At 43.2% G+C, this 22,209-nt stretch overlaps 1 protein-coding gene across 1 annotated transcript in view; it reads right to left on the bottom strand.

The window, feature by feature from the left end:
• Positions 1-22,209, bottom strand: part of KDM5A (lysine demethylase 5A) — a 2,605,143-nt gene that overhangs the window by 1,456,488 nt on the left and 1,126,446 nt on the right. The gene's annotated exons all lie outside the window — the stretch shown is intronic.

Genomic DNA, 22,209 nt, shown 5'->3' with positions numbered 1-22,209 from the left:
GTAAATGGAAAATGCAAACATATATTTTAGCATATGAACAATGAACAGAGCAACACAAGCCATCGTTTCTTTGAGAATGTAACTGCCAGCATTCTTCTCGTTAACTCCTGTATGTAGCAACAACATACTGCACATTGGGACAGACAATATTTACATTCTAAAGCCTTTTCTCAGACATAAAACATACAACTATGATGAATCAGTTTTATCATGTCATGCACACAACATCTGAACAGAACACATGAGCAGGAGGGGAAAGAAGCAAGTAAGGAGCAAAAAAAATTAAAGGAAGGAAAGCATGGATGACAACTTAAGGGGGAACATTAAAAAAACACAGCTACATTAGTTCACAAAGAAATTAATTGGGTTCTAGAGTGCACTTACTGGGAATGCTGAAGGCAGATCTACACAGAAGTTCACAAGTGTCTGTGAAAGAAAAACAGGCTAGGGAAGCAGAAAAAGCTGCACAATGCTACTACAGTGCCTGCACAGGTGTGAAATTAATGTTATATACTCACTGCAACTATGCATCTGTGTTGTCCATTTTCATTTTTCCTCGGCATATGGGTTACAGATCAGACCTCGGATCCAACTCGGCCACATACCACAGAATCTCTCCAACTCTCGAGCTCCTCTCTCTCTCTACCAATCCCTCTAGCCTACAATACTTCTGATCAGGTTTGCTGCCTTATATACCCCAAGATAGAGTAGGAAGAAGTAACAGTACACCAGGGCAAATTTCTGGAAGTAAACGGTTCTGAAAGATCCATGAGATCACTCTAGAAGATAACAGGAAGGGGGAAGGAGGGTGGGGAGATGAGGAAGAATGAAAATGAACAACACATAGTTCTACTGAGTACATACCTTTAATATCTGATGTTGTCCTTTTCATTCTTCCTGAACGTATGGCACAGAGTTCTCAGCTATGTGAATCTTGGGTGGCCCTTCTGGAAGGATATTCCGGAGAGTTGCCAAAGTCAAATCTAGTTTGTAATGAATAACACAAGCATGAGCACTGGACCGAGTAGCTGCTGCGCAAATGTCATCAACTGAAGTTCTACACCTAAAGGCAGAAGTGGCCATGGCTCTAGCTGAATGAGACTTAGGAGGCTTTGACAGGGAGAGGCCTTGCTGAGTACACACAAAGGGAATGCAATCAGTAATCCATTTTGCCAGGGTAACTTTAGAAATTGGTGATCCCAGCCTGTTCCGTGAGAAAGAAAGAAACAAACAATTGGTCAGTTTTCCTGAGATCCTTAGTCCTGTGTAGATAAAAATGTAGCTGTCTAAGTACACCTAAAAGATGTAACATGTTCTCTCCCTAAACTGAAAAATTAGGGAAGAAGACAGGCAGAAGAATTGTTTGACTGATACTGGATGAAGACACTACTTTTGGCAACAAAGTCTGGAGTTCAGAAATTCTCCTCACAGAAGTAATTGCAACTAGAAATGCTGTTTTCCAAGACAAACATTTTAAATCATTTTTAGAGCTAAAGGTTCAAAAGTTGCATCGACCCCTGAAGTACTACTGTCAAATCCCATGGAGGAGATAGATTTTTCACTGGGGCCTATGTAAGAAGGTGCCTTTTAGAAAGCCCTCGCACAATTTAGAAGAAGCTAAGGAAGAAACTCCAGAATGAAGATTTGATATGGCAGCCAAGTGAACTGTGATTGTGGAGAAACTAGCACCTTCTTGAAAAAGAGAAGCTAAGAACTGAACTGGAGAAAGAGGAGCAGTATAGGGATCAATGTCTTTACTAAGAGCCCAAAATGAGAATTGCTTCCATTTACTCATACATTTTCCTTGCAGAAGCTTTCTGGGAAGATAAAAGTATACGTCAAAAAGGGAGGAAAGCCTGGGCTGTCCAGCTGTTATGAGAACTGAAGAAACCATGCAGTTAGTCTGAGGCTTGGAATACTGGGATGTTTTATCCCCAAGGGATGTAAGAAAAGGTCTGGATGGGGGACCAGTATCCATGGTGTATATCAAAAATGAGACCAAAGAAAGGGGGAACCACACTTGGCAAGGCCAAATGAGAGTAATGAGGATAACTGAGCTCTTCAACTGATGTGCTTTCTGTAAGACTTTTGGAATCAGAGGTAACAGGGGATATGCATAATACAGACCAGAGGGCCAAACGTGGACTACAGCATCTCTCAGTGACTCCCTCTGAGGGGGAATTAGAGCAAAAAACCTGCTGCATTTGTTGTGGGGAGATGCAAAGAGATATCTGTAAGTTTGACCCCAATGACAGAAACTCTGTTCCACCACTGAATGACTGACAGACCATTCAAAACACCAAATACCAACATGTAGAAATGCTTAATTTATTTCACACAAGAACAGAGCTTTCGGAAATCACCCCTCATCAGTGTTCATTATTCATTTAAAACATCATTCCTTTTATACCTTAATAAAACACAGACCTCTCATGAAATAAAATGGACTTGCTGAGTTTGTCCGCTAGTACATTGGATTTCCCTGGAATGTGCACTGCTACTAGAAAGCAGTTGCAGTAGATCGCTCACTGTCACACTCTTGTTGCCTCTCAACAGAGGGTGTAAGACTGGGTTCCCCCATGACTGTTGATGTACTAGACCACAGACATGTTGGTGGTTTGGATAGCAATAGTCCTGAGAGGCAAAACATCTTGGAAGGCCTGCAATATTAACAGGACCACTCTCATCTCCAGGACACTGATGTGCGGACAGTGCAAAACTGGTCTCTTGGGAGGACCATGTGCCTTGGACTGTCTGTCCCAAGACATGCACTCCCCCCACAACCCAAATGGGTGGCATCTGTAGTCACTGTGGCCAGTGGAGGTGACAGAATGAAAGGACAGAACAATTAAATGCCATCTGACTGGATCCACCAAGGAAGATGATGTTTGCATACCCCAGTAAGCTTGATTGGGAAGGATAGAGGATGCTGCAGAACAAACTACTGAACAGCTAGATTCCACTGCAGAGCACACATATAGAAACATGCCACAGGAACTAAGACTGTGGCAGTTGCCATCAAATCTAGAGCTTGAAGGACAAGTCTGACTGGAGGAGCAGCATGAACAAGGATTTGCTGTACTTGAAACTTGACTGTATCTGTATGATTTGCAGGCGGAGCAGCAGTCTGACTTGCTGTGTTCAACTGGGCACCAATGAACTTCAGGGCTCTGTATGGGTTGTAGTTTGGATTTGAAGATGTTGAATGTAATACCTAGTGATTGACAAAGTTGGAGCAAACAGCTCCTAGACTGTTCTAAGAGATATCTGGTTGGGGTGGTGAAGAGCCAGTCATCTAAATATGGAAACACTCACAATCCCAGCAATTTCAGGTGAGCTGCTACCACTACCAAATACTTGCTAAATACCCTGGAGGCTGTGGTGAGACCACAGGGCAAAGCTCTAATAATATATATCCTGAAGATCAACTGAGCACATACAACTGCCATTGCAGAAAAAGGGCAGGATGGACTGAACCATGCAAACATTTTATCAGGGCTAGGAGAATTGGTTTGAGAGAGTCCGATTTGTTCCATGCCCAGCAACGGACAAAATCAATAAGCTTATCAGCAGGTAAGTCATCCAAAATGTAGATGAGTCAGAACCAAAAGCTTCCAGAAATACCGACGCCTCCAGTGAGGGAGTATCTGAGTACCATTAATCTTTTTTTGCTTAAGAATCTCTAGAATGCTTCCAAATCAGACGTCATCAGGTGGAGATCTGGGGAACCCTTCCCCTTCATCAAAGTCAGTATCCTATGTGAGAGATTCCATAGGGGAATATATGTGTTTCCTTTTGCATGTTGCCTTACAGGGAACCTCCTCAGTGGGATGTTTTGGGGAAGTATCCGAAGAGAGGGGAAGTTCCTCTAAGGAAACTAGACACTAGTTGGACTACCGAAATCAATGTCCTGGGAAAAGGACCACTTGGCCACCAGGGTGAACTTTGCCCTTTTCCCAATGTAGTGTGATCTCGGAGCTGATATTTTTAGTTAGGCAGGGGGTGGGGGGTGAATGCCCCCACTTGGGTGGGTTTAATTTGTTTCTGTTCAGTTGTTTTCCCTGGTGGCCAAGTGGTTTCTTTCCCAGGGAAAGGATTTCGGTAGTCTGACAGTTCAACAAAATGGAAGTCCGCTAAAGTGGAGTCAGCTGTTTGGAGTTCAAAGAACAGTAATTTCGCTGACTAAAAGTAGACCCATATTTTATATATATATATATATATATATATATATATATATATATATATATATATATATATATATATACACACACACACACACACACACATATAGGTATACTATCAAAATTCAGAACAGCAGTTGTGCATTTATTCACAATGCTGAACTGAAGCCACGAAAATGTACACACCGATTAGTTCAAAATCTTGTAACTGATAACCAAAATGGTCCCATTCATAAAACCGAAGTATCGGAATTGAAAGTCCATGTTAGCTTGTATGTTTTGCAGGGGGGGGGCAAGCCCCCCTGCACCTCCCGCATCCTCTGCAACTTAAATAAACTATCTCTGATATCGCACTACAGTGAGGAAAGGGGGAAATTCCCCACTCCCCACTGTACCGCAATTGCCATTCACAATGCCAAACTCATAATAAAGAATGAAGTTCTACTATCTTTACTATGGTTCGTAATATTGCAGTTCAGCATTGTGGACCTTGCGCACCGTAATCTCGACCAAGCGGCAATCGTACAATTGCCATTCCAAATTTTGATAGTAAACCATATGTGTGTGTGTGTGTGTGTGTGCGTGTGTGTGTGTGTGTGCATGCGTATGTATATGTATATGTATGTATATATACCACCTTAGACAACATTACAGATTAAAAGGCTGACATCTCCACCACATTACATATTAAAAAAAAGAGCTTCAGGCATCCATTTCTGGTTACCTATTTAAACCAAATCTGGATCACAAGGGAGCTGGAGCCTATCTCAGCAGTCAGTTGATACATGGCTTCACTCCTGGAGAGGCACCAGCTCACTGTATCTCACAGACATACAAAAAACAGGCAAACTTGTGGATAATCTGAAGGATCACTAATTAACCTACAGCATGCCTTTGGAATGGTGAAGGAAACTCCTGCTCCTGGTGAAAACCCATGCATATACAGAAAGGATATGTAAACTCTACATAGAAGAATCTCAACTGAGAAAAACTGGAGAATCAAGTACTACTGGGAAGTAACACAAATTACTGAATCGCTACACCACTCAAAATGTCAGACGTAATAAGAACATAAAAATATGTACATGCCCAACTAAGCCCAACACTGTCAGAAGAATCATTCAGGCACAGAAGGATGTGGGAAGGTAATGTTGTAGATCCAATCCTACACATCTAGATTATTCATCTAAAAAAAAGGGGGGGATTAAAGTTCCCACTACTTTTTCAAGTAAAGCACAACAATTAGACTGCCTACCCTTAAATGGACAAATTTACATTTTAGTAATGCTTCTGAAGCTCACATTTCCAGGAACAAATCTCAAGAAGACTGATGTACAGGCAGACTTTTCTCCAGCTGAACTCCGAAGTCCTGGACAAGAACAGATAAATGCATGTTCTCCACCATTCCCCATACGTCAAAAATATAAAAGTAAGGCATTTAATTTGGGGTAGAGCATGTCTCCAGGGAAAAAGCAACAAGAATTTGAGACGAGATTCTGTCCAGTTACTAGCAATGAAACATCCAAAAACATACATAAGAAAATCAGCCATGATGACCGTAAACAATTTATCCCAGAAAGTGGAAAAGAAGGAAGGCCTAAAGCTATCTCTGTGAAGCAACTCAAAAGACCAGATTCCTGAGCTCCTGCACTCTCTTCACAGGAAGAAAAAATCAACTCTACACCATTTGAAAAACAAAAGGTAGATAGGACCAGGAGAAAATTCAAAATCTAGATACAGATCCATTTTGACTATTGATAGCAATTAATCTAACTCTACGGTTACTCTGATCTCTACCTTACCTGAATTGATTCTAGAAAACGATGTGTTTATGTATGGCTCAGAGTATTTTTTGCAGAAAATAGGAGTTGCGATGGGCACGGCATGTGCGAATTCATATGCCAATGTTGTTCTCACTTTAGTGGCCTACTTTTTCAATTACATGTGTTACTCTATATATGTTTTGTCGATGACATCTTTCTTGTGTGGAAAGGCTCATATGAGAACTTACTAGAGTTTGTGACATTTTTTCAAAGTACTACATCTTACTTGAAATTTAGTATGCAATTTTTTGATATTATGACTCAGTTTTCAGATACGTCACTTCATAAGGATACGCTAGGGGAAGCTTTCCACCTGAATTTAAGTATATGTAAGTTGATATGGAGTGTGACTTATTCATCATCCAAGGATGACTAAGATTACTGCATTTGGTTTCTATGCAGACTGTACTACAAAGAATAAAGTCTATTTAGCTAAATACTTAGGGTGTGAGGGGTTCTATGTTGGCAAAACCAATCAAACTCTTAAGGACAGGATACTGGAACACAACAATGACATTAGGAATAAGAAAGTAAGCAGCAATGCCCTTGTGAAACATGTTCTAGTGACAGGTGAAATGCAATCTTTAAGTTTTTGGTATTAAGTATTGTGTATGGTGGCATACAAGAAGGTGATGTTTGTAATGAAACGGAGTATGTTGAATTGCATTAGATTTTGGACCCAAGGGCTAATATTAACCCAAGTCTTAACTCTGTTTCTTTAAAACCAACCTTAAGGAAGAGGTGCCTACATCATTAGGCCTATTAGTTAGGTGATGTCACATGTCTTGTTTTTAGTTTTTTCATTGGTTATACGTTTTTATTTAAATATTTGAATGTAATGTCTGTTTTATGGTCTGAAGAAGCAGAGGTTCCGCGAAAGCGCTCACCTATTTTAATAAAATTACTCAGCCTATCTTGGACGTCTGTTTTTCTGAAACTCTACACCATGTTCATAACTGCTATTATAAAAGGAATTAGAGCGCACAGAGATCACTGAGGAATTTCTCCTCTGATGGTAATCTCAAGTGACAACAGCCAAGGCAAACCTCATGCTAGCACCTCCACCATGGATACTCCATGGGGCCATAATCAACCAGTCATCTAAATAAGAATACACCAGAAGGTTATGCAACTAGGAGGAGTCCTTTACCATGGATATCATTTTGGTAAACTATCATGGCAGTATCAGGGAAGGCCAAAAAGAAGTACCTTATACTGGAACCTTTACTTACCCAAGGCAGAATACAGGAACCGCCTGCATGCTGAGATGTTATTAGGCAACCGTCAGCAGTATCAGCACTACCACAGTGGAACTTGGAAAAGTACTGCTGTGTACACTTACCATAAATGTAGATGTTTGAGTCTATTCACTGTTGCAGTCATCACACTTGGGTTATCTGTCTGCAGGTAGCCTTCAGTTGGCCCGAATTCCAGAGACTTAGTATTTCTGCATCGGATGCTGTCGCTTCTTCCTTGATGTCAGGTCGTCAGGGGTATAAAAACAGTCAGCTGACGCCATTACATCAGGTTTTCTTGCCCAAAATGTCAAGAGCCCCCAAATAGGGAGCGAGGATAAGGTGGGGAAAACACCACCAGTAAAAAGTAAATACTAACACCAGTAGGAATAGCCATAGAGAGGAGAGATTTTTATTTATTTTTATTTATTTTATTTATTTGTAGTTGATTTACCAGGATAGTCCATTGGGCCCGAAGTACCCGTTTTCAATGGAGTCCTGGGGAGAAAAGCTCCAAAACAAAGTACAAGGAATTACAAGTAATTGAGATTCACACTTTAACACTTACAATCATATTAAACAGATCATATTAAAAGCAATCATCAACAACAGTGGTAATAAGGCAATAATAGTGGTTGATAGGAGTAGTCAAATGTGGGTCTAAGTCAAAAAGGAGATGGTTTCATAGAGAAGGGTCTAAGTTATAAGTAGTAAAATTCTAGTAATCTGGTTACATTTTATATGTAAAGTATAGCATAGCAAATGGCAATAACAATTGCAATATGATGTATCTTGAAAGGAAAGTAGAATTTGAGACTTGAGGAAAAGTAGAATTTGAGACTTATTAGGAGTTGTTGCTTACTTATGTTAAACTAATTAAGAGAAGAGGCAGTCAGTAGGGGAAGGGTTGAACTAGGAGGAATGAGAGCAGGAGCATTACCAGGAGGATGATAAATGTGTATGCAGGGATTTTTTAAAAGCTGGGAGGTTTGTAGTAGTGCAGATGAAGGGGGGAAGGGAGTTCCATTGGTGTGCCAGGGCAAAGGACAGCAGGTTTTTTCCTGGAGAGTGAAGAGGTTTGTACAGTTCTATTAGATTTTGGTTATTAGATCTTAGGAGTCTTTGAGGCATGTGCATTTTAAAGGTGGACGTGAGTGAGGGACAGAGGGATAGTTGGAAAATTAGTTTGTGGGCAAAACTGAGCTGAGTAAAGGACAGATAGTTAGGAAGCTCAAGCCAGTTTAGTTTGTGGAGAGATACACAGTGGTGGGTAGATGCTTTGTGGCCAGTGGCAAATTTTGCAATTTTATTATAACATGTGGACAGTTTTGTTTTAAGGGATGATTGAAGGTTTGTTAGGATAGGAGTGCCGTAAAGAAGGGAAGGGATAAGGAATGTTGTAGCCAGAGTGAGCTTAGTAGTTGTAGAGAGGAAATTATTTTGGCGATAAAGCATGCCAAGTTTAATGTGGGTTTTTTTTATGTTTAGTAGTAACTGGCTATTGAATGTGAGTTTGTCATCAATCTGGACCCCTAGTAGTTTGCTTTCTGATACTAGTTCAAGAGGTGTGTGGTTTTGGCTGATGATAGAGAATGCATTTTTGTCAATGGTTGTGTTTTTTGAGGGGGTAAATATCATAAGCTTGGTTTTTGATGCATTGAGAGCAAGATGATTGTTTTTCATCCACTGTTCAGTGGTAGAGAAGGCGTCTTGGGTTAATTTTAAGAGAGTTGGAATGGATGTGGCTGTGCAGATAATTGTGGAGTCATCTGCATATTGAACGAGTTTGGCGTGGGGAACTGAGTGATAGAAGTCATTTATTAATATATTGAAGAGGAGAGGGCCCAAGATGGAGCCTTGTGGGACTCCAGTGGGTGTGTTCAGGAAGGGGGAGATGGCTGTTTTCCATTTGACTGCTTGTTGCCTGTGGGAGAGATAGCTGGTGAACCAATTGATAGCGGCATGGGAAAGGTTTAAGTTAGATAGCTTAGTAAGGAGAAGGCTATGAGATATAGTATCAAAGGCTTTAGAGAGGTCGAGAAGGAGGGTGGATACAATACAGCCAGAATCTCTAGCTGCATGTACAGTTTCTAGGAAGGAAAGGAGGGCAATCATGGTGCTGTGGCCGGGTATGAAACCATGTTGTGTGGAGGTTAGTAGGTTATTATCTAGGAGATAGGGGAGGTGTTGGAGATGGATGCATTTTTCTAAGAGTTTTGATATTGGAGAAAGGATGGCGATGGGGCGGAAGTTAGAGATGTCGTTGTTTTTGCCTCCTTTATGCAAAGGTATGATGAAAGCTTTTTTCATACAGATACAGAGATAGAGAAAAACAGGGGGCTGGAGGAAGGGAAATCAGGACTGCAACAGTGAATACACTCGAACATCTACATTTATTGTAAGTGTACACAACTGTACTATGTTCTTCGTGTTTCACTGTTGCAGTCACTACACTTGGGTTGATTCCCAAAGCTGAGGAAGGGTGGAGGCAGTCAAGAAGAGTTAGGGTTGTCTAGTAGGCCTTGCAAGACTGCTATAGTAAAACCTGCCCTGGATATGGAGAAGATAGGCATGTGACAATGCTCGGTGAAGGTGTGCACAAAATTCCAGGTAGCAGCTTCCAGGATGTCCTTGGTAGGGACTCCCCTGAGAAATTCTGCAGAGGTAGATGTAGCCCTAGTGGAATGTGTTCTGACCCCCGGAGGGGTTGGTTTTCCATGGTGCTTGTAGAAGAAATTAATGCAATGTGCTTTCCATTTGGAAATGGTTTGTTTTGAAATGGCCTTGCCCTCTGCCCCTGTTGCAAAGCTGACTAGCAATTGGTCAGATTTTCTGAAAGACTTAGTCCTATCAAGGCAGAATCTGAGCTGCCTGTGCACATCCAATGAGTGTATGATCCTTTCCCCTTTATTTTGAGGATCAGAGAAGAAGGCTGGCAAATGGATGGATTGGTTTAGAGCCACACTGGACACCACTTTAGGCATAAAGGAAGGGTTAGTCCTGAAGAAAACACTGTCAGCATGGAAAATAATGAAGGGTTCCACAGCCATCACTGCTTGTAACTCAGACACTCTTCTAGCTGAAGTGAGGGCTAGAAGCAAGGCCGTTTTCCAAGAGAGGAATTTTAACTCTGCTGAAGCAGCAGGTTCAAAAGGGGGAAGCGTAAGCTTTTCCAGTACAAAGTTAAGGTCCCAAGCAGGGGTGGGTGCTCTCCTTGGTGGCCTTAAGTTGTTTGCCCCTCTCAGGAACTGTTTGATGAGAGGGTGAGAGAATAGAGGTGGCTCAGTAGTGTAATAAGCCGAGATGGCAGAGGCATGGATTTTAATGGAGAAGGATAGGCCTCTGTGGAGTAGTTCTGCTAGGTAATCCAGGATTAGAGGTAAGGAGGGCAGTGCTGTTTCCTTTCCTTTAGATTGAATCCAAGAACAATACCACTTTTCAGCAATGGATTTCCTTGTACTGGGCCTTCTGGCATCAAGGCTGACGTCCACCACCTGTTTGCTTAGGGTTGCTGGTGTAGTATTTAATGAATAAGCCAGGCTGCAAGATTTAGGGTTTGCAATTGTGGATGCAAAATCTGTCCCTCCTGCTCAGAAAGCAGGTTTAGGGTCTGGTGTAGGTGCCAGGGTGGCACCGTTGTCAGGCTGCGCAGGGGTGGGTACCAGTGTTGGCATGGCCAGTCCGGGGCAATAAGAACTGTCCTTGGCCTGTCTTGTTTTATCTTGAGTAATAGTCTTGAGAGAAGGGGCAGAGGGGGAAGGTATAAATTGAGAGCTTTTCCCATTGGAAGGATAGGGCATCTACTTTCCAGGCCCTGCTGTGAGGGTTCCTGGTGCAGAATTTGCTTAGCTGGTGGTTGTAGGGGGAGGCAAAGAGATTCACCTCTGGGGTCCCCCATTTCTAAATCGGAAGGTGGAAGGTGCTGGGCTTCAATTTCCACTCATGTGGGTCTAGGAGATTTCTGCTTAAGTCGTCTGCCAGTGAGTTTTGTTTGCCTGGCAGGAATTGAGGTTGCAGATGGACTTGGATGTCCAAGGCCGTGTTCCACAGGGCCATGGCTAACCTGCAGAGTGGGTAAGAATGGGTTCCCCCCTGCTTGTTGATGTACCACATAACTGTGGTGTCTGTTTTTATCAGCAGCTGTCCTGGCAAGAATATGCATCTGAAAGCTGTCAGGGCATTCTTTACAGCTAGCATCTCTTTTTGATTGATGTGCAGATGAATTTGACTTGGGCACCAGTGGCCCTGAATACACTTCTCAGCCATGTGAGCCCCCCATGCATAGTCTGATGCATCTGCGGTCAGGGTCTGGGCGGTGTGGGGTTGAGTAAAAGGCAGTCCCTAGTTGTGGTTGCATGCTTCTGCCCATCAAAGGAACTCCGTCCTTAGACAAGGTATGATAGGAATGCCTGTTTCCAGGTCCTGAGAATGTTGAAACTAAAGACTTTTTAAGTATCACTGAAGTTTCCTCATATGCAGTCTTGCATATGGAATTAGCAATATACATCAGACCATGAACCCTAGGGCTTGCAGTATTTTTCTTGCAGATAACTGGGTGCTGGTGGTTTTTTGTTTTAAGTAGTCTGTCAGATAGACCTGTTTTTCTGAAGTGAGGAATGCCATCTGGGAAGTTGTGTCTAAGCTTGCTCCCAAGAATACAATCTTTTGACTAGATACCAGTTGTGATTTATTTTCTTTGATGATGTACCCCAATGAAGTGAGAAGGCTTTTTACAAATGCCAGGTGCAGAAGCAGCAATTCTTGACTGTCCGTCTGAATCAGGCAGTCGTCCAAGTACGGGTAAATCTGGATATTTCTCTGCCAACAGTATGCAATGGCTGGAGCCAGGCATTTTGTGAATACCCTCGGCGTAGTAGATAAGCCAAAGGGAAGTGCTGAGAACTGATAATGCATAGACCCTGCCCTGAAACGTAGATACTTCCTGCATGACTCCCTTATGGGGATGTGCAGATAGGCATCTTTTAAGTCTAGGGTGACTAAGCAGGCATCCTTGGCTAACATAGGGAAAATCTGTTGCAGGGCAAGCATCTTGAATTTTGGTACCATCAAGAAGGTGTTGAGAATTGAAAGATCCAGGATTGGGTGTCAAGAGCTCTCTTTCATGGGTACCAGGAAGAGTCTGGAGTAGAATCCTTGACCCCTCTTTTCTACTGGAACAGGCTGAATAGCTCTGATATTGAGCAGGGGAAAGTACTTGGTTTTGAACCTCTGCCCACTGGTTTGGAGGAAGGTCTGGAAACCCGCTTGGGGTTGGCAGTGAATGGGAATAAAATTTATACCTCTGGGATACAATGTTGAGGACCCATCAGTCCTGAGTGATGGACATCATTTTTTTGCATAAAGGGCAAGTTTTCCTCCTAGGAGCACAAGCAATTGGGCAGGGCTGGGAAGTAGAGTGAAGAAGTCATTGTGAGTTTTTTCCATAAGGAGGTGGCTTACCACTCCCTGCTTTAGGGGTGGGGGCACTTCATTGCTTAGATCTCTGCATAACCTGAGACGGTAGTCTGGGTGGTCTGTTTCCCCTGGGTCTTGTTTGGGATGGCCTGGAAATGCTCTCTTAAAGTATGCAAGGTTTCAGCAAAAGAAAAATCCTCTGGAGGGGAGGCAGAGGGAATGGAATCCTCTCCATCTGAATCCTCAGAGGCAGACAAGGGCATGTCTTCATAATCAGGAAGGTCAGAGTCATCAGACTCCTGGTCTGTAGAACCTGAAGGGGATTGGAGTCTTTGTCTCTTTGCAGGGGTAGGCTGGCTTTCCCTAATCAGCATAATAAGGTCTTCAGCCATTCTAAGGACTAGTGTTTTGAAGGGCAATGCCTACTGAATCTAGGCAGCTGCACTTGTAGGAATTATTTAACAGTCTGCATAGATTTAGCTCTTTCTTCCATCTTTTTAAGAACATCTTCTGCTTTGGTGCCAAACAAACAGTCCTTATTCAAAGGAGCGTCTAGTAATTTAGATTTGACATGATCTGGCAAGGTCTGCCCCTTCAGCCAAACATGTCTTCTCAGTACAGAGCCAGTGACTGCTGCCCTGCAAGATGCTTCTAGGGCATCAAAGCCACACTGTAAAGTATGCTTACTAACATTGGTTTGCAGAGTGCATAAGCTCCTGCAATTCTTTATTTTCTGCACAATCTGGAAAAGCTACCGCTTTTTGTTTAATAAGTTCCATAATATGTTGCTGGTATTTCAGCATGTGAAACTGGCAATTCAATGCCCTGATAGCAAGAGTTGCAGAGGTATATACCTTCTTACCCCATCTGTCCAAAGCTCTGGAATCCCTGTCCGAAGGGGTGGGATTTTGGCTGTAGTAGCCTTAATACCTTTAGGCCCCTGGGAAATGATCTCTGGGTCAGCAGTAGGATTCTTGACAAGAAACTTGAGTATCAGGTACTCTGTAGTACCTGTCTGGTTTCCTGGGGGCAGGAGGTAAAGTGTCTGGAGTAAGACTGGATTCCATGAAAACATCTACAACATCCAAGATGGGGTATAGCTAAAGGACTGTGCTGAGGCAACTCTAAGAATTCTCTGAGTCTCTTTTTGGACTGAGGATAGTCTTGCCATTCACAATGGAAATGCTCTCTTAAAGTATGCAAGGTTTCAGCAAAAGAAAAATCCTCTGGAGGGGAGGCAGAGGGAATGGAATCCTCTCCATCTGAATCCTCAGAGGCAGACAAGGGCATGTCTTCATAATCAGGAAGGTCAGAGTCATCAGACTCCTGGTCTGTAGAACCTGAAGGGGATTGGAGTCTTTGTCTCTTTGCAGGGGTAGGCTGGCTTCCCCTAATCAGCATAATAAGGTCTTCAGCCATTCTAAGCATTTGTTTTTGTAGCATGGGTGCCTGAGCATGCACTTTGGTCGTCAGTTTTCTAGACGTAGTGCATACTCTGGGCCTAAGAAATTTGGTAGTTTTGGTTAAAATTGAGGTTGTCGGTTTTTTTGAACATCGGTAGAGCAAACAACTTCCTCAGCAGCCGGTGCCTGCACAGCAGCTCTGGACCCATCGAAGGTAGAGACATCTGCAGGTTCCATAGTTGAAGAAGCATCTTGCAGCATACCGGAGTCCGAATGGGTCTCAGCAAAGGCCTGCAAATCCACTGAAGTGGGCATCAGGGGCTGCAAAGGCGCCTCACTGAGTACCAGTAGACTGGCGACTAGCTTAACGGAAGCATCGTTGGCGGTTTTGGACCTATGCAGTCTATCTCTGACTTTATACTTACGTTTTTTCGGAAGATCCATAGTCGGATGGCTTACCGAAGCCATTTCAGAATACGGAGATAGAGAGCAAAAGAATTTAGCGACAAAGAGAGCACGACGACAAAGGGTTCAGGCGTTAAACAAGGCACAAAACCGACAGCGAGGGACATCATGGTCTGGGCCTAAACAGGAGACGCAGTAAGAATGAAAATCTCTCTGAGATATTTGCTTTCCACAAGCAAGACAATTGTTAACTTTTTCTGACATCGGTTAGAGCAAGAAAAAAGGATCCTTAACGGGGTACTAAGCTTTAGAAGACTTCAGGATTATTCAACTCGAAAACGAAAAATTCAGGTAGCAGCCGACTGGCACTTGTGAACTGTTTCGGGCTCCTCCTCGGCAAGAAAGACTGGTGTAATGGTGTCGGCTGCCTGTTTTTATACCCCTGAAGACCTGACGTCAAGGAAGAAGTAACAGCATCCGACACAGAAATACTAAGTCTCGGGTATTTGGGCCGACTGAGGGCTACCTGCAGGCAGATAATCCAAGTGTGATGACTGCAACAGTGAAACACGAAGAAAGTACAGTTTTGTACCTACCATAAATGTAGATGTCCGAACTGGATAGCATCTGCAGTCATAACAAATGGGTTGTCCTGTCGTCAGGCAGCCCTTCGGTCGGCCGGATTCCAAAGTCTGGGTCCGGCTTCGGCTGATGTCGCACTTCACCCGACGTCATCTCTGCTGGTCTTCGGGTATAAAGGCATCAGCCGACGCCATTTTCCTCAGTGTTTCTTGCCCCAGATGCCAATTGCCCTCTTGGAAAGCTAAATTTTGGATAATGCCAATGTTTCCAAAATAGTAGAAGGCAAACACAAAAATAAACATGTATGTACATATATACAAACAAATACACCATAAGAGACTCCCCAGCTAGCTATTAGGAGGGTAAATACCTAGGAGTACCACAGAGGGAAGGAGGGAGGTAATCCTGACTGCAGATGCTATCCAGTTCGGACATCTACATTTATGGTAGGTACAAAACTGTACTATGTCCTTCATGGATGCATCTGCAGTCATAACAAATGGGTAGAATACCATAGCCAAACTAAGGGAGGAGGAATAATAATTATGGTGTAGTCAGGATCCCTTGCAGTACAGCAGTGGCAAACCCTGCTCGGGATCTAGAATATAGAGGTAAATTATAATGCTTGGCAAATGTATGCACGGAGGTCCAAGTAGCCGCCTCAATAATCTCCTTGGTTGCCACTCCTCTTAAGAAAGCTGTGGTAGTGGCTGTAGCCCTTGTAGAATGAGGTCTTATGTTCTGTGGAACTGGTTTTCCATGGTGGGAGTAACAAAATCTTATGCAATTTCCTATCCATTTGGAGATTGTCTGTTTGGAAATTGCTTTTCCTTCCCTTCCTGTTGCATAGGCTACAAAGAGCTGGTCAGTTTTTCTGTTACCTTTGGTTCTGTCCAGGTAGTAGTGTAACTGTCTATGTATATCCAAGGTATGCAGCATTCTTTCACCTCTGTTTTGTGGGTTGGGAAAGAAGGTAGGTAGGTGGATTGCCTGGTTTAAAGACACTCTGGATACCACCTTAGGCATAAATGTAGGATTAGTTCTCATGGACACCCTATCTTGATGGAAGATTAGGAAGGGTTGCACTGCCATTAAGGCCTGTAGTTCCGAAACCCTCCTTGCTGAAGTAATAGCCAGTAGGAAAGCAGTTTTCCATGACAGGTGTTGTAGATCTGCTGTTGCTGCTGGTTCAAACGGAGGGAGTGTCAATTTTTCTAGTACAAAATTCAAGTCCCATGCTGGTAATGGTGGCTTCCTAGGAGGTTTTACATTCTTGATCCCTCTGAGGAACTGCCTGAGTAGAGGATGTGAAAAGACAGGCGGATCAAAGCTGTATTCTGATGAGATAGCTGATGCATGTATCTTGATGGAGGAATAGGACAGGCCTGTATGTAGAAGCTCTGCCAAGTACTCCAGAATGTTAGCAATATCTATGTTGACACATCTTTTCCTCTTTCAGTACTCCAAATGACGAACCTTTTCCATTTTCCTGCATAGTTCCTTCTTGTTGAAGGTCTGCGGGCTTCAAGGATAATGTCTTTAACCCTTTGTGAAAAGTCTGGGTTAGTTACTGCTATGTGATGTTCCAGGCAGTCAGTTGCAAGGTTTTTAGGTTTGGATGTATGATGCTGTAGTTGTTCTGAGTTAACATCAGAGGCATCAAGGGTATTGACCACATTTTCTCCCGAGACATGCTCCTCAGCAATGGATACCAGTGTTGTCTTGGCCAGTTCGGAGCTATAAGAATTATCCTTGGACGTTCCTCTTTGATTTTCAGTAGTACCTTGTGCATCAAGGGAAGAGGTGGAAATGCATATGCTGTCAGGCCTTTCCAGCTGAAGGATAGAGAGTCCACCTTCCATGCTAGTGGGTGGAATGTCCTTGTGCAGAATTTTTTGAGCTGGTGATTTTGTGGGGAAGCGAATAGATCTATTTGTGGCATTCCCCATTTCTTTGTGATGGCCTTGAAGATGTCCGGGTGTAGCATCCATTCGTGAGCATCCGAGGTGGTTCTGCTTAAAATGTCTGCTAGGGTGTTCTCTTTTCCGGGTACAAATATTGCCTGTAACTGGATGTTGTAGCTTAGAGCCAGATTCCAAAGGTCCAAAGTCATTCTGCATAGGGGTATGAATGAGTGCCTCCCTGTTTGTTGATGTACCACATGACTGTGGTGTTGTCTGTCCTTATCATCAAATGGCCTTCTTTGAGGAATGGTCTGAATTTTAGCATTGCCAGTTTTACTGCCAGCATCTCTTTTTGGTTTATGTGCAGGTGCAGCTGTTCCTGAGTCCACAGTCCTTATGCATTTGTCCAGCATGTGTGCTCCCCATCCTAGGTCTGAGGCGTCCGTTGTGATGGTTTGGCTTGCTCGGAAGTTGTGGAAGGGTAGGCCTGGGTTTGACTGGCATGCCTGAGCCCACCATAGGAACTCCTGTTTTAAACATGGGATTAGTGGTATTTCTATTTCTAAGCTGTGCCTGTGTTGAGACCATAAATTCTTTAGGTACCACTGTAACTTTCTCATATGCAGTCTGGCATGTGGGACCAAGATTATGCATGATGCCATGAATCCCAAGGCCTGCAGTACTTTTCTTGCTGTTAGTTTGTTCTGCTTTGTTAATGCCAAGAAGTAAAGAGGAAGCTCTTTTTGTTTTTCTGCAGTTAGGAATGCCATTTGTTTTACTGTGTCCAATTCCGCACCCAAGAAAGTTCTTGTCTGGGATGGTATCAGCCTTGACTTTTGTAAATTGACTGTGTATCCCAGGGCTTGAAGCAAGTAAATGACCCTTTGTAAATCTGTTGTCAGTTTGCTTTTATTGTCCGCTTGTAGCAGGCAGTCGTCCAGGTATGGATAAATTTGGATTCCCTGTACTCTGCAGTGAGCGATTACTGATGCCAGGCATTTTGTGAATACTCTGGGCGCAGTAGATAAGCCAAAGGGCAATGCTGAGAATTGATAATGCTCTGATCCTGCAAGAAATCTGAGGTATCTTCTGCAATTTGGTCGAATGGGGACGTGCAGGTATGCCTCCTTGAGATCTAGAGTTACCAGCCAACACTCCTTGCCCAGCATGGGAAGAAGTTGCTGTAGGGTCAGCATTTTGAATTTTGGGACAATGATGTATGTGTTTAAGATGGACAGGTCGAGAATAGGTCTCCAGTTTTTCTCTTTTCTTGGTACTAGGAAGAGTCTGGAGTAGAATCCTTTGCCCTGTTCTGTTATTGGTACTCTTTCCACAGCTCTCATCTTTGTTAATTCCGCTATTTGGTGCAGGGCTTCTATTTTTTTATATGGGGGCAGGTTTGGCATTCCTCTTTTTACTGGTAAAGTGTGGAAGTGGAACCGGTAGCCTTGGTCTATGGTTTGCAAAATCCACTTGTCTTTTGTGATGTAGTGCCAATTTTTCGAGAATAAGGCTAACTTTCCGCCTAATGGTGCTGCTATTTGCTCCCTGGTAGGCGGAATCAGAACCAAGTCACTGTGATTGCCCTGTTGCAGTGGCAGAGGTTGTGTCTGTGCCTCGGTTATTGCCTTGCCACTGTCGTCCTCTGTAGGCACCTCCTCTGGATTAATTTCTGCCCATAGAGTGTCTGTTCCTGCCCCTTTGTGATCTTGTGGAGTCAGGAAAGGACCAATTTTTGGCAGGCCAGTTCCTGCTAAACCTTGGGGGCTGAACCTGTAGGAAATCTTTAACTGTTTGTACAGATTTTGCCTTCTCTTCCATTTTCTTCATTACCTGCTGGGCAGGTTTTCCAAATAGACTGGCCTTATCCATAGGAGCATCCAATAGCTTAGCTTTAACATGATCCGGTAAGACCTGTTCTTTCAACCATGCATGCCTTCTTATCACTGTGCCAGTCATGGCTGATCTAAATGAAGCCTCCAGTGCATCATAGCCACATTTTAAGGAATGGTTACTAACCTGTTGTATGTTATTCACCATTTCTAATACATATTTCTTATCTAAAGATTCATCAGAGGACAGCTTTTTAATTAACTGATCAAGCATAAACTCTTGGTATTGAATCATGTGAAACTGACAGTTTAAGGCTCTAGCTGAGAGAGTAGCAGAGGTGTAGACTTTTTTCCCCCATCTCTCCAAGGACCTGGATTCCCTTTCAGAGGGAATAGGGTTTTTTGCTGTGGTCGAGGCTACTGCCTTAGGCCCCTGGGATATAGTTTCGGGATCTGCAAGAGGGGACTTGTATAGGTGGTGATGAGTGTCTGGCACCCTGTAAAACCTATCTGGTTTAGCAGGGGCTGGAGGTAAGGAATCAGGTGCAGTGCAGACATCATTAAATGCATCATCCACAACAGACAGGACAGGAGGTATAGCTAAGGGCCTATGTTGTGGTAAGTGCAGAAAAGTCCAAAGTCTTTTTCTTGAATCTGAGAAATCCTGTCCCTGCCATTGGAATTGTTCTCTCATGGCATGTAAGGTTTCCCCAAAGGAGAATTCCTCTGGTGGAGAGGCAGCTGGAATGGATTCTTCAGCATCGGAGTCTTCATAATTAGAAAAAGGAGCCTCTGCCTGGTCTGTAATGTCTGAGTCATCCGCAGAATCATCAGAGGACACAGGCTCGGGGGGCTCTGCTCTAGGTCTCTTTTCTGGGGGCTGAGAGGCCCTGTCTGGGTGAGATTGAGATCCCCTAATTAAGGATATTAAATCTTCTGCCAGAGTAAGCATTTGTGAACTAGAAGTGGGCCTGATTGAGGGGGGTTTAACAGGCACTGATTTAGCAGTTTTGGCTGCTTTAGCCCTGGCAAAGGCCTTAATAGACATGGCTGCAGGAGGCCTAGCAGCACCACGTGCTGGGGTAGAGACATCCAAAGGGATGGTGTCTGATAAGTCACTAGGAACCACAGTTGTAGGTAAAATTTCTGAGGCTGATTCAGGTAAGGTAGCAGGAGCCTCAGTAGTAGTCATGGATTCGGCTGAAGATTGATCAGTTTTCTTGGTTTCGGCCGAAACCGAGACACTCGCGGTTTGCTTAACCGTGGTTTCGGCCGAAACCGCGGACAGCGAGTGTCGGTCTTTTTCTTTGCGTTTTTTAACAATTTGGGTAGTCGGAGGATCCGACGGCATAATGTACGCAAAATCTGAGCCGAAAAACTGTTCAGCAAACTCCGACCGACGCCTAAGCGTTCGTCGGTTGAAGGAAGCACAGGCCGAACAGGCTGCTACGTCGTGGTCTGGGCCTAAACAAGGCAAACAGTAAGAGTGGAAATCTTTATGAGGTATTTGTTTCCCACAAGTTAAAACAGTTATTGACTTTTTCTGACATCGGCTGAGGCAAGAAAGAGTCCCCAACGGGGTACTTAGCTTTTAGAAGTCTTCGAAGTAGTATTCGGTAGTAGTAATCTCTGGATCTGACCGACCGGCACTTGCGAACAGCTTCTGCTTCGGGCGCCACGCGGCAAGCAAGACTGAGGAAAATGGCGTCGGCTGATGCCTTTATACCCGAAGACCAGCAGATATGACGTCGGGTGAAGTGCGACATCAGCCGAAGCCGGACCCAGACTTTGGAATCCGGCCGACCGAAGGGCTGCCTGACGAGAGGACAACCCATTTGTTATGACTGCAGATGCATCCATGAAGGACATCATCAGCAGTATTAGGTTTACAAAGTGATCATAAATTCCTTTTTCCACCATAGAGTGGATAAGCTGTGGAATGCACTTCCACTACATATAAGAAAAAATAGAAATTTTTGGATACTTTTAAAACCTTATTAGATGGAGACTTTGAAGATGCAGTATACTTTCCTGACTTCAAGGTTTAGAAACTACTGAGTAGTCAATAATTTGGCTCCAAGTTTGACTAAGGAACATTGAACCATGTTTTAAAAATGCATATTCTTTTGATACAATTTGTAAAAGGGGGTGGCGGTCCCTTTTAATCCTTACCTGGATAGTTTTAAAAGAAGAGGGTGCACCAGTCTTCTGTTGGAAATAGTATTAATGCAAAACACAGTTTGAAAATTTTGTTGATCAGATGCCTTACAGGTCCTGTGTTTACGCCTCTTTTAACAGTGACAGTGATGTCTAACACACATTTCTTAAGTTACACTGTCTGTTACAAGGGGGTAGGTAAAGTAAAATAATGCAAAAGTCCAGTAGTAAATGTTTGATTCTGGGTCAGAGCAAAAGATTTGTGTGTGTGTGTGTGTGTGTGTGTGTGTGTGTGTGTGTGTGTGTGTGTGTGTGTGTGTGTGTACATATCTCTATCCACACACACAAATACATATGGGTTCCTGTCACATGGTCGACATTTCAGAATGTTGACATTCATATGGCCGAGACCATATGATGGACACTCGAAATGTCGTCCATGTGGAACCAACATCTCCGTACAGTGCGGAATGGAAAGATTTCCATATTCTGCTCTGTAGTTTGATCTTAAAGTTGGTATATTTAAAGTTCCGGGGGGGCAAGGAGGCATAGCCCCCTCTATGGTCGACATTTCGAATGTCGATCAAATGGTCTTGGCCATAAGAATGTCGACATTCTGAAATGTCGACCATATGAAGTAGATCCATACATCTATATCTATATCTATATATATATATATATATATATATATATATATATATATTTACTATCACATTTGCGAAACTCAGGTAGCAGAACCAGAACTGCGATTACTGCATTGTCGAACCTTACAACAGCGAACATTCACTCTAGCACGGTTCGACAATGTAGTGGAGATCAGACTACAGTGGGGATTGGGAAATGTACCCTTTCCTCAGTGTAGTGCGATCTCGGAGTTTGTATATATAAGTAGGAGGGGGCACAGGGGGGCTTGCCCCCTGCAAAATCTGTTGTAGAATGTTGAGCAGATTTGAAGATGTACTACGCGGTCTTGCCTGTTTTGACTACGGCTGTTCGAAAATGTCGATTCGATGTCCACAAAAAAACACCATTCGACAATTTTACTGTTCGGTCATCTGTGTTCCGTACAAACTTGCTGGCCATATCATCTTCAGACTAATTTACACTCAGACATGTGAGAGTAAACCATATATATATATATATATATATATATATATATATATATATATATATATAGGTTCATAGGTAGATACTAGGCTATCTGCCCTAGGGCATTTATAAGCCTAGCCAGAGTGTTTTGGCTTCCGCCTCCCTATTAGATTAGCCTACTGT

This window comes from Protopterus annectens, chromosome 11.part0 (genome assembly GCF_019279795.1).
Source record: "Protopterus annectens isolate FY-2018-M chromosome 11.part0, PAN1.0, whole genome shotgun sequence".
Taxonomy (NCBI): domain Eukaryota; kingdom Metazoa; phylum Chordata; order Ceratodontiformes; family Protopteridae; genus Protopterus; species Protopterus annectens.
This window is presented reverse-complemented; position numbering and strand designations above follow the sequence as displayed.